The sequence below is a fragment of the Antechinus flavipes genome, chromosome 3, assembly GCF_016432865.1.
Source record: "Antechinus flavipes isolate AdamAnt ecotype Samford, QLD, Australia chromosome 3, AdamAnt_v2, whole genome shotgun sequence".
Classification (NCBI taxonomy): Eukaryota; Metazoa; Chordata; class Mammalia; order Dasyuromorphia; family Dasyuridae; genus Antechinus; species Antechinus flavipes.
The window spans coordinates 148,153,697-148,166,405 of NC_067400.1; the positions used below are offsets into that span (position 1 = coordinate 148,153,697).

The 12,709-nt window shown below is 34.4% G+C and overlaps 1 pseudogene; it reads left to right on the forward strand.

Moving 5' to 3' along the window:
* The first annotated feature begins 3,641 nt into the window (after window positions 1–3,641).
* On the forward strand, window positions 3,642–3,970 carry LOC127553379 (GTP-binding nuclear protein Ran-like; annotated as a pseudogene).
* The last annotated feature ends 8,739 nt before the right edge of the window (window positions 3,971–12,709 follow it).

Sequence of the window (12,709 nt, forward strand, 5' to 3'; positions counted from 1 at the left end):
GAGTAAATCACTGTGCTAGAAACTGGGAATATAAACATAGGTATAATGCAACTCTGTTTATAGGGAGCATACAATCTAATAAAAGTGGGGAGATGACATATACACTAGTAAATATAATTCAAGAGGATTAGAAAAGTACAAAGAAGAACTCTATAAAGTGCCATAAAAATTTAAGATGAAAAAGATCACTTTTGGGCGATAGGAGGATGGAGTAGTGTGGGACAGAAGATTTTGGAGAACTGAAGCCCAATAATATCTTGAAGGAGGAGAGGGCCTTCATTAAATGTAAACAACACTGGAGGGACCCACTTTGGGTATGGCAAATGGCATGAGTAAAAGAAGGACAAATATGAGAAATAGAGAGGAGTATAGTTCAGCTAAAACTTAGAATTTGTGAAGATAAGTTGTCTAATACAAGTCTGACAAGTAAACTGAAGTCAAATTATGGAAGTCTTTGCATGACAAAATTATAAACTGATATTTATTCAGGCAATAAGAAACCAACTTTTCCAGAAGTATTTATTGAATAAAGGATCTTTGGGCTTGCCAAATATTATATTGTATTTGTTTTCTTCTATAAATTCTGTCCCTAATCTATTACTTACATCCAATTCACACTCAAGTCAAGGCAACATCTGTGACGAAAATGAAGAATGAACAAAAGAAGTTAGTATTATCTCTATAAGTAAATAAATGCTTTACAATTCACAAACCCTTTATGGGAGGTAGTTCAAATATTATTTTTTTTCAATTTACAAATAAAATTGAGGCTCAAAATGGACAAGTGACTTCTCCAAATTCAAAATTCAAAGCTGGGATTCAAATCCAGGGAGTAATAAGACATATACTTCATATATCTATGATGTCATATAAGTATTTCTTCCAAGAATATAGACCACAATCCTCTTATTCTGTGTGACTCTTCTTTATGTGCTCAAGGCCCTCAAAACTATATCTTCAGAAAGAACCTCATCTGTGTATTCCCAGCAAAAACAACTAATACATCAACCATAGCAATCCACATCTGACATACTGAGTTTTAGATTTAATATTGAGCATTGCATTTAATTTATATTCAGTTGGTTTTTTTGCATTTTTTTTTGTCATCACAGTTATTTTATGTATTATTCTCCTGCTTGTGCTGTCTTGGCTCTGCAGCAGGTCTTTTGTCTCCTCATTTCCCTGAATTCCTCATTCCTTATGATGGAAAAAATTCCATTTTTTAAAATATGCCACCATTTGTTCATTTATTCACCAGTTTGTGGATATTCACTTTTTAAAAGTTGGTTGGTTGTTTTTTGCTGCTTCAAAAAGTATTGTATTGAATATGATACATATGGGACCTTTTTTTTTTGGATGACTTCCCTGGAGTATGTTTTTAGTAGTAAGACTGCTGCATCAAAAGGTATGAATAATTTGGTAATTTTTTTCACATAATTTCAAATGTTTTATCAGAATTATTGGACTAATTCACAGTTCTACCAACAGCATATAAGGGTACCTGCTTGGCCCCTTGGACATTTACTATTTTCATCTTTTATTACATTTGCCAATTTGAGATGCAGAAGACAAAATTTCAGAGTTATTTTAACTTTTATTTCTTTTTAATTTTTCAGCATTGTCAATTATTTACTAATCTCATTTTTATGCAATAAAAATGCTTATATTACACAATACTACATTGCTTTTAACTCTTTATAAGGTTTTACAAGTGAATTTATATTGTAAACTAGTGTTGCCTTTGACTACCATAACTTTCTCTTTTGTAAGATCAAGTATTTTCTGACTGAGGCAATTTTTCAACCCTTTCAACCAGTGAAAATTGCTTTGTATCAGTTAAAGTACATTATAATAGCTCATATTATTGTCTGTCCCTTTATCCTTTTTTCATTTTTTGTATTCAGTAACATTTAAATAGGTCAAGTTGGAATAGTTTTAGCTAAAGATAAAATATTGTATGCAGATAAGTATAACATAAGCTAGAATTTGATTAGATGAATAACATATTATCCTGATGATTTTCTGCTCTGGTATGTCCCATTTCCACTCTCCTATCTAGGACAGTGTTCTTCCTGAATTGTACCCTTAGACTTTTAAAATATCACTAATAGTTCATAGAAAGTCAAAATAAGCATATTTTTAATTGAATTAAGTCAAATAATTCTCCCTAGGGAAAAGGAGGATTTCTATGTCACCTAAGTCATGTACTTATCTGTAAGCTTTTCTTTTTTTCACATTAAGAAAGCTATAGATTTTCCTGCCTCTTCCTTACATAATTAGAAGTGTTTGGATGAATTTAATCTTATTTTCTATAAACACATGCACATATATATGTGTGTGTACATTGCCCACGCATACACATGCACATTCATGCATACATATGCATACACGTGCACGAGCACACACACACACACACAACCCCATTTACCTTGGGACTTAAATCAACTATTAAAAGTTTTATCCCCAAAGCAAATTTTTAGGAGACAGTTATGGCACCTTAACATTTATTTCTTTAAACACTATAATTAAGGAATCTAGATGGTGGTACAGATATACTTCAAATGTTCATATAAAAGATCTTACTAGTTACTTTGTAGATGTTAATGAACTTCTCACCAATTATAAGATACTATAGAATACAGCTGTTGTCTTCCTTTTATTTGTTTTCAATAGGGTGTTCATATTCCTCAAAACTGTAGGAATTTTTGGCATTTGTCTTTTGTGGAAAAAAGCTAACAAACAAATCCATAATGAATTATATTGTCTTTTCCTTTATTGTAGACACAAATGTATCCCTGAGTTATTTTTAGAATTAGTTTGGTGATTTGTGATATAAGTGTATCTACCAAATTTCTAGTATCAGGCTATTGTAAAAGGACAAATCTGGATTTGAATCCTTCCTCTGATGCTTACAAGCTTACAAGCAACTTACAAGCAAGTTACTTAAATTTTCTGAGTTTCCTTTTCCTCTTCTGCAAAGAGATATCTACCATCTAGAGCTGTTATGAGGATCAAGTAAGATAATGTTTTTAAAGTGCTATAAAAATGTTAGCTGTCATTATTACTTGTTTTGTATATATTCTCCTTGATTCTATGGTAGAGGGGGGAGTTTCTTGGGGAGCATGTGGTTAGATTTATTATTCTGTTGATATAGGGAACACTTGTATTTGTAAACTCCCTCCAGCAATGAAACTTGGTGACTCATCTGTAACTTATAGTCCGAGAAAATTGCCTGGAGCACCAAGAATTTATATGATTTGTACATGGTCACACAGCCAGTATTTATCAGAGATAGGATTGGAATATATGAAGAGAAATTTGGAGTTATGATCTTTTAGTCAAATGGAGACAGAAACTTCTGAGAGAACTATCACACTACCACCCAAAAAGAGTCCCAAGTACAATTCAAACTTGTATTAGTTGGTGATGGAGGTACTAGAAAAAACACTTTTGTGACGCATCCTTTGATTGGTGAATTTGAAATATATGTAGCCACCTTGTATGCTGAGGTCCAACCTCTCAAGTTCCATTTTAACAGAAGTCCTATTAAATTCAACATATATCATACAGTTGGCTAAGAGAAATTTAGTGTATGGATAGTTATTGCATTCAAGATCAGTGCACCATTATAATGTTTGACGTAAAAGAATGGACCTAATTGACATAGAGGACTGGTACAGATATTTGAAAATATCCCTATCCTGTTATGTAGCAGCAAAGTAGATATTAAGGACAGAAAAGCCAAAGTTAAATCAATTGTCTTCCATAGGTAGACAACTCTCCCAAATTATGGAACCAACAATAACTACAACTTTGAAAAGCCCTTCCTTTAACCTGCTAGAAAGCTTATTAGAGACCTTAGTCTGAATTTGTTGTCATGCCTTCTCTTAAGATTGTCATGAACTCAGCAGTGGCTGAGCAGGATTTACAGATTGTTCAAACTGTACTCCTTGGTGAAGATGATCTGTAAGAGAACGAAGCTACAACCTCATGTCATAGGTCTGGTTTTATATCCAGTTGTCCTGTGATATCAATGGTATAACCTGTTTGGTACTTTATTATATAGCTGAGCAGAACATATACTTAATCTATAGGATGCTGAAAAAGAGGGATAGGTAGTGAATATGGCAGTTTTAAAAAATGCAATTCATATTTTGCTCCTGCGTATTTAGCTGTTTTGGACCACCATTACATTCCCTTGAGTTTTAAGTGTAAGATTGCTATAGTCCCATCATAATATTCAGTGATAAATCTTGTTTGTTGTTGTCATTCTTATTCCATTTTTTAAAAAATCAGATCATAATAATTGTATTTCTAATATCTAAAAAGGAAGAAGAGAAAAAGAAAGAGGAGGAAGAGGAAGAGGAGAAAGAGAAAAAGAAAGCACGGAAATCCAGACAATCTGCATTGAAGTCACCTCTGATAATAGCAACTTGTGACTCTAGGCAAATTATTTAACTTCCTAGTCTCCTCCTGTCCACCCACTAAGTAACTTTTAAAGACTGTACATTGTTTGTAACCTATCCTCCTCATAAAAAAAAGTCAAAGGATCAGAGAGTTAGAGCTAGAAGAGAACTCAGAGAACATCAAGTCCAGTCTTCTCATTTTACAGATGAGGAAACTGAGTCTCAAAGAGATCATCATTAGTCTAGGACCACATAGCTAGTGTCTAAGGCAGAATGTGGACATTCTGTTCTCCATCTGACTCCAAGTTCAACATTCTATTCACATACTACACTTTCAACTACTGATTTTTAACATGCCTTCTAGAGATAGAGATAGAATCCCTAAGATTCTATATTTCAAAATGTGCAACTGAAGATTACAAAAAATATAAAACATTATTAATATAATGTACATAATTTAATGATATAAAGCACTTATAAATACTATTATTATTCATATATTGGATACTGAAAGACATTTCATCAGTCTCAGAGAGACTACTTGGAAAGTGTAAGAACTCACTTTAAGTCAAGTTAGTAAATCTGTATGTACGCTTCCTCATGAAGAATTACAAAAGCAGCTAGGAGGGTGATGTAGTATACTTCACTGCTATGATTCCAGAATTAGTTTCTAAGATAATTATTAAATAAAAGGGTTTTACAACACTAGAACTAGAGTTAGAGGGCTCAGCAAGGACACTGTGACTAGCTGCCCTCTAGAGGAGCTAAAAGACAATAGTAAAGAGCTGTCCAACTGCTCAAGAACTGAAGTCTCCGGAACTTTGTATAACAAGTTAAGTCCATTATGAACTGACTGTATCCTATTTCTTTGGTTTCTAGTGACTCGGGGCTCCAGAAAGAGTTAAATAATATCATTTTTTCCTCCACAGCTATTACAATAGATTACAATTCTGAACATATTGATATGGTCCAAGCTGGACTAAATTACTGTTTTTTTTTTTTTTCCTTTTTTCTTTTAGACATGTTAATATCTGAAAGCACAGAAATCCAGACAATCTGCATTGAAGTCACCTCTGATAATAGCAACTTGTGACTCTAGGTAAATTATTAAACTTCCTAGTCTCCTCCTGCCCACCCACTAAGTAATTTTTAAAGACTGTACATTGTACATAATGACCAATCACAGTTCCAAAGTACTAACAAGAAAACACACTATTCATCTCCAGATAGTGAAATGATGAGCTCATAATGCAAACTTTTTTTTCCTCTCTTTTTTTTTGGTGGGGATGAGGGAGGTGAGAATGGAGTATGGTTAATATTGAAATTTATTTTGCATCAGGCTTGGAATCAAGAAGACCTGAGTTAAAATATGACCTCAGATACTTTATAGACAGTATAATCGGGGTCCAGTCACTTAACCTTGTTTGCCTCAGTTTCCTCATCCATAAAATGAACTGGAGAAGGAAATGGCAAACCTCTCAGTATCTTTGCCAAAAACAAGCAAAAAAGTTATGGAAAATAGGATGTGACTGAACAACATAATGTTATAATACTTGTCTAGTACTTACCTTGTGGAAGGAATTTCAAGAAGTAGAGATGCATTACATATTTGAAGGGGTATGAGAGAGCCTAGGGAAGAGAATCAGGCTACCCAATTGTTCAATTTTCAGTGTCAGCATTTATAATCTCAAAATCTACAAGTTCTACAAATCAAGGTCATTTTATTGTTTTATTGATCTTCCAGACTTAAGAATATAAAAGAGAAAATGTTAATGCAAATTAAACGTAGAAAAATATGTCTTATATATATCCCCTACTCCACCCCAAAATCAGTTATTAAAATCAGCACACCCCTGGTAATATTTCTAAGATATTGAAATGCAGTTGCCTGGTCACTACCTGACTTTTTCTGATAAGTATGATTTTTTTTCAGCCACAGATTCCATATAGTATGACTTTGTCAAACACAAACACATTGCTGCCTTGCAAAAAAAAAAAAAAAAAAAATCCTCCTAGTGATTCTTCCTTCTTCTCAACTTAACTTTGTGTCATTATGAGTAGTGTCAGTTTTTATTTGAAAGGTAGACAAAGGCCTGAAGATATAAATATAAATAATCAAAACAATGCCTGTCTTCAAGGATTTTACCTTCTCTTAGCAGAAGACAGTCCCTAAAGGAGAGCTGGAGGAGGGATAAATTGGAGAATCACATAATAGAGGAGACATGACCAAGGTTCAGGTGATGAGAGGATGGAGATGATGGCAGGAATGGAGAAGAGATAGTAGCATGAAACAAAAGTGGCGGGGAAAAAAGACAGAGGTTTGTATATGTGTAAGATAAAATGAAAGCTCACTAAACAGAGTCCAGGATAGTTTCAGCTGTGAAGTCCCAGTGGGGAAGAGGTGAGAATAGCAAACCAAGTGGAGATCACATGGCATGAAATGACTGGGAAGATTGTTTTAAATTACAATTAAAGAATTGGATGAGTCATAGAATTTAAGCTTCTTGAAGCCAGATATTGTATTTCCTTTGTATTTGTGCCTACAATCTCTACAATAGCACTTTGAATTTAATAAATGATTAAATAAATGCTTATTGAATTGAATCATACTTTCTACTCTTAAATTTCTTATAATGCAGAGGAATCTACAGAACTAGCAGAGTAACATAAACTGGCTGAGTCCAATAGTTGAATGTCATTCATGGAAACTCCCATGGGTGTTCCCTGATCGAATTTGATGAGCTTACAGGGAGGTGAGCCTTTGTTTCAGACTTTTGAAAGTGTTTCCTTATAGAGGGTGTGTACATGCCCATTGGCACCTTATTAAAGGACATCTCTGGAATAAATTTCAGTGACTGGAGCTGCCCCCAAAATAAATTATTTTGGCTCATAATCCCTGGGATTGACATCATGAGAGGAGCTATCTGGCCTATAAAAGGGAGTGTTCACTAATAACTCATTCTTTTCATTCACTTCATCTTATCTGCAAGAGCCTGTGAGAGTAACAGAATTAAGAGAAGATCTGGGTTTCATTAATTAAGCCATCAATAACTATAGTGGGAAAAGGAATTGGGATTTATTTATGTTCTAGTCTACACTTAATGAACTGATTTCGGGGATCCCTCCTTGAAGAGACAACATAATTCCCAAATTATAAAGCAGCCATGAAGAGGCAGGTAGTATGATTTGATAATCAACCTTTTGAATCAGAGAAAGGGGGTTTCCTGCAGAAGAACAGCCTTGGGTTAACTTCTCCAACAACCCCAAGTTCAGGAGTTTCAAAATGTAGCCAACCAGCCATGAAAATAGGAGTTTCTAAAAGTTGTTGAGCTACAAGTTACATCTTTACACATCATAGTTATTCAATAAATGTTTGTTGAATCTCTATAATTAAATTAGTTTAAAAAACTTTTGTAAAGTAAAACATATAGGAGGTCAGAGAATTAGTAAAACTAACACAAGCTAGCAGTGTCATTCTTTAATGTTATTTATGTAAACGCCCTTAATCAATCAACCAGAGAGAAGAACACAAATAAGAAAGAGGTTGTCCTAGACAGTAAAAACAAATTACAAATGAGACAAATTTTCTCAACTACAGTAAAAACAATTTTGTCAGTACTATTTCTAGAAACTCAATTCAACATTTATTTAGTGTCTACCAGGTGAAAGATACTATGCTAAATAACTGATGACAAAGACAGAAGGACAATCATTGCCTTCAAAGAACTTAATTTTGCTGAGAGAACTGCTACAGGTTACATAGATTAATGGGACAAAACTCAAAGGAATATTCCCCAATATGATGGAAATTCTGCTGCCAACATCAACATAAGTTTTATTCATAGGATTAGCCAAGAATGGTTGATAGCAAAAGATAAACTTGACCATCCTTTTTCTTTTAGGAATGTATTATCCAAGTCACACAGTAAGGAATAAAATAAGATATTTCAACTGTCTGAAAAAAAAAATCTGTTTTCACTGATAGGGGTATTTCTCCTGCCAACACAAACTGAGTGACTACGCATTAAATACATTCTTTCATAAATTGGTATGACTCCCAAATTCATCATCTATCAGTCATGGCTTCATTGTGTGATGAGTCTTACTACAAATAAGTAGACTAAGTACAAGTCAAGGAATCTCTGAGTTAGGATGGACAAAAAAAATTCCTTCTATAACATTGCTACCAAGTGATCTAGCCTCTGATTAAAACCTCCAGGGAAGAGGGTGCCTCCTGAAGAAGCCTATTTGGCATTTGGCTGGTTCTAATTATCTAATTTCTTTCCTTATATTGAATCTAAATCTGTCTCTTTGGAACTTCTCCCCACTATTTGCCCTTTGGAACCAATCAGAATAAGTATCTCTTCCACATGAATCCCTTCAAATACTGGAAGACAGCTTTTATAATCCTACTGAATTTTCTCTTGTACAGGCTAAAAATTCCCAGTTCTTTCAACCAAACTTTTAATATGATCACTAGTCTACTCATTATTCTGGTTTTCCTTCTGACTGGGAAAATTTCCTCATCAAATGTGGAACTCAGAAAAGGAATAATAAAAAAAAAAAAGTAAAATAGAAATTATGTAATGCTTTAAGGTTTGTTTACAAAGCACAGTTGCGGAAAATGAATGGATGCCCATCAATTGGAGAATGGCTGGGTAAATTATGGTATATGAATGTTATGGAATATTATTGTTCTGTAAGAAATGACCAGCAGGATGAATACAGAGAGGACTGGCGAGACTTACATGAACTGATGCTAAGTGAAATGAGCAGAACCAGGAGATCATTATACACTTCGACAACGATATTGTATGAGGACATATTTTGATGGAAGGGGATTTCTTTGACAAAGAGACCTGAGTTTCAATTGATAAATGACGGACAAAAGCAGCTACACCCAAAGAAAGAACACTGGGAAACGAATGTGAACTATCTGCATTTTTGTTTTTCTTCCCGGGTTATTTATACCTTCTGAATCCAATTCTCCCTATGCAACAAGAGAACTGTTCGGTTCTGCAAACATATATTGTATCTAGGATATACTGCAACATATCCAACATATAAAGGACTGCTTGCCATCTAGGGGAGGGGATGGAGGGAGGGAGGGAAAAAAAATTGGAACAGAAACGATGTCAATATAAAATAATTATTAAATAAAAATTTAAAAAAACAAACAAACAAAAAAAAAAAACAAAGCACAGTTGCAAATATTTATTCTCACAACAACCTTGAGAAGTGCTATTATTATCTCCATTTACAGATAAGGAAACAAAGGCAGACAGAAGCTAAGTGATTTGTCCAGGAGCTAATTTGAATTTAGGTCCTCCTAACTACATGTGCAGCACTTTAATCACTACACCATCTCTGTGAGGTTAAGAACTAGAGTACAAAACAGAAATGTAAGTCTATTGTTCTGGCCCAGAATTATCCTATTTAGATCTACTATATTAAGCTCTAAGATAGCATCATAAAATGTGTTTTTCCAGTTATAATTCTGAAAAATACAATGATTTTTCCTCTTTTGTAGATACTAAACCCTCTACAATCTGGCTTACCAGCCTCATCACCAACTGAAATTGTTCTCTCTAAAGTTAATAATGATCTCTTAATTGTAAAATCTAATGATTTTTTTTCTGTCTTCATTCTGATTGCCTTCTCAGCAGCTTTTAACATTGTTGATCACCCTCTTCTCCTAGATACTTGCTCCTCTCTAGGTTTTCATGACATTGTTCTCTCCTTGTTCTTCTTCTATGTGACCAGTGTTTCTGAATTTCCTTTGCAGGACTCTTATCTGTGTCATGCCCACTTATCATAGGTATCCCTCAAATATGTGTGCTGGATCCTCTTCTCTTTTCCCTCTGTATTATTCCATTGAATGAACTTAGTTCCCATGGATTCAAATATATCTACTTATCTATATCAGATTTGAAATCAGGAAGATGAATCTATCCACAGTGCCGCCGCCTAGAACCTAGATATGAGATAATAAATGATAGCTGAATCTGGAAGCTAGAGAATCTAAGACCCAGAGGGAAACAGGAGGTGAATTCTAGGCATGAGGGTGAGAGTCAGGATGGTGGGTAAATGTGGAAGTGTTAGAGGCTCATTTGGTTTTAGAACAGCCATAACTGAAATCATGAGAGATCCTGGACCAGGATGCTCCCTATTAATACTTGAAACCAATTCAGTTCATTACTGTAATGCGACTTTAATAAATGCTTGCTGACTTAAATTAAAAACTAAAAGAATTTTTTTCCAGGTAAAAATAAGTTACTCATATAGACAGCAAGATTCTTGAGAGTAGGGACTGCCTTTTGCCTTTCTTTGTTTCTCTAATGCTTAGCACAGTGCCTGGCACACAGTTTGTGCTAAATGAATGCTTGTTAATTGGTTGATAAAATTAGCACAATTCATAAGGACTGAATTTTTTACTTCTTTTCCTGAGTTTGGACAATTGTCTTCTATACTTGTTTTGCCTCTGCAAAGGAGGCTGATATATACCATTTAATAATATGCTCAACCAGCTCTTTTGCTTTTATAAGCAATAGGGGCTTCTTCTGAAAATTAGTATCTCAGCTCTTTTGGCTTAATTGTTTTCCTCTTCATTAAACTTGGTTATTTTAATTTGGGTCCCTGAGACTATCTCCATTGTTCAAATTTGGGATCCAACAGTGATATATGGACTTGTACCAGATTGACAGTTGATTTTTAAATTTTCAGTATTAGGATGTACACCCTGAAATTCATCAAATGCTACACAGTATAGTGAATAGAAAGAAAGTAGTTTATTAGATAGAGTATCAATCTGGAATCAGGATGATTAGAATTTAAAGACAGCCTCAGATACTTAGTAGGCACTCCATTTGCCTCAGTTTTCTCATCTGTCAAATGAACTGGAGAAGGAAATCCTACTCCAATATCTTTGTTAAGAACATCATAAATTGGATTATGAAATGTAGATATGACTGAAATAACTGAATAATAACATAGTGAATGGAGTAGATTTTTAAAAAATTTGTCTGGAAAAGAAAGTGGGTGAGGGATATTAAGATTACAGATTAAATTTTAAAATGTGTCCTATTTGTTTTTTTTTTCCCCCCAAGAGAGCCCATTATTAAGCATTAATTAGTACACCAGTGGTTCCCATGAGTTTTGTCTCTCCTGGGAACTATACAGAATTTTTCTTCTAATGTTTGGGGCTTGGTTTCCTGAGAACAGGAATGTCTTCTCAAGTAAGCTGGTTGGTCATGGTATTATAGGAACACAGGTAAAGCTGACAGAACCCAGAATTTTAAACACTCTAATTATCAACCCCAATAATTAGTCAGTAATTAGCCCAAATCTTCCAGGATCATATAATCTAAAATAAAGTCACTGTCCCAGGATAATTTAGATACTTCACACTGAACTATCATGGAAGGCAGCAGCTCTGATTTCTGCCTATCTTTTAAAAGACTTGAAATAAAGAGATACTTGCTGCTATTGTTTTATTTAGCAGAAGATCCAGGAAGCTGTCTGCAAGGAATGAAGGATAGATTTCTTGGATATAGAACTATAAGTGACTTTAGAGATCATGAAATCCAATTTTCTTATTTTATAGATGAAGAAACAGAAGCCCAGAAAGTCAAACAAATAGGAAATGGCAGAACTGATAGGGAATTTCTATTTTCCAGTAGCCTCCAATTTTTTGCTACCTGACAGAAGCCTACCTTTTCAGCTTTATTATTTGTTATTTCCCTCCACACATTCTACCAAATTAACTCTTAGTGTTTCTCCAGCATGATATTTCATCTTCAATCTTCCTGGCCCCATTCTCTCCCACATTCTAACCCCTAACCCCCAACATGCTCCCTTCCTAATTTCTGCTTGCTGGAATTCCTAGTTTCCTTTCAAGACCCCACCCAAGTCTTGCCTTCTTCTTAAGACCATTCCTGGTTGCCATAGTTGCTAGTGCTCTTCCTCTAATCCCCATGATTTTTTTTTTTAATAATAGCCTTTTATTTACAGGTTATATGCATGGGTAATTTTACAGCATTGACAATTGCCAAACCTTTTGTTCCAATTGTTCCCCTCCTTCCCGCATCCCTTCCCCTAGATGGCAGGATGACCAGTAGATGTTAAATATATTAAAGTATAAATTAAATACAAAATAAGTATACATGATCAAACCGTTATTTTGCTGTACAAAAAGAATCAGACTCTGAAATATTGTACAATTAGCCTGTGAAGGAAATCCAACGTGCAGGCAGGCAAAAATAAAGGGATTGTAACCCCCATGATTACCTCAGATTTAGAGATTT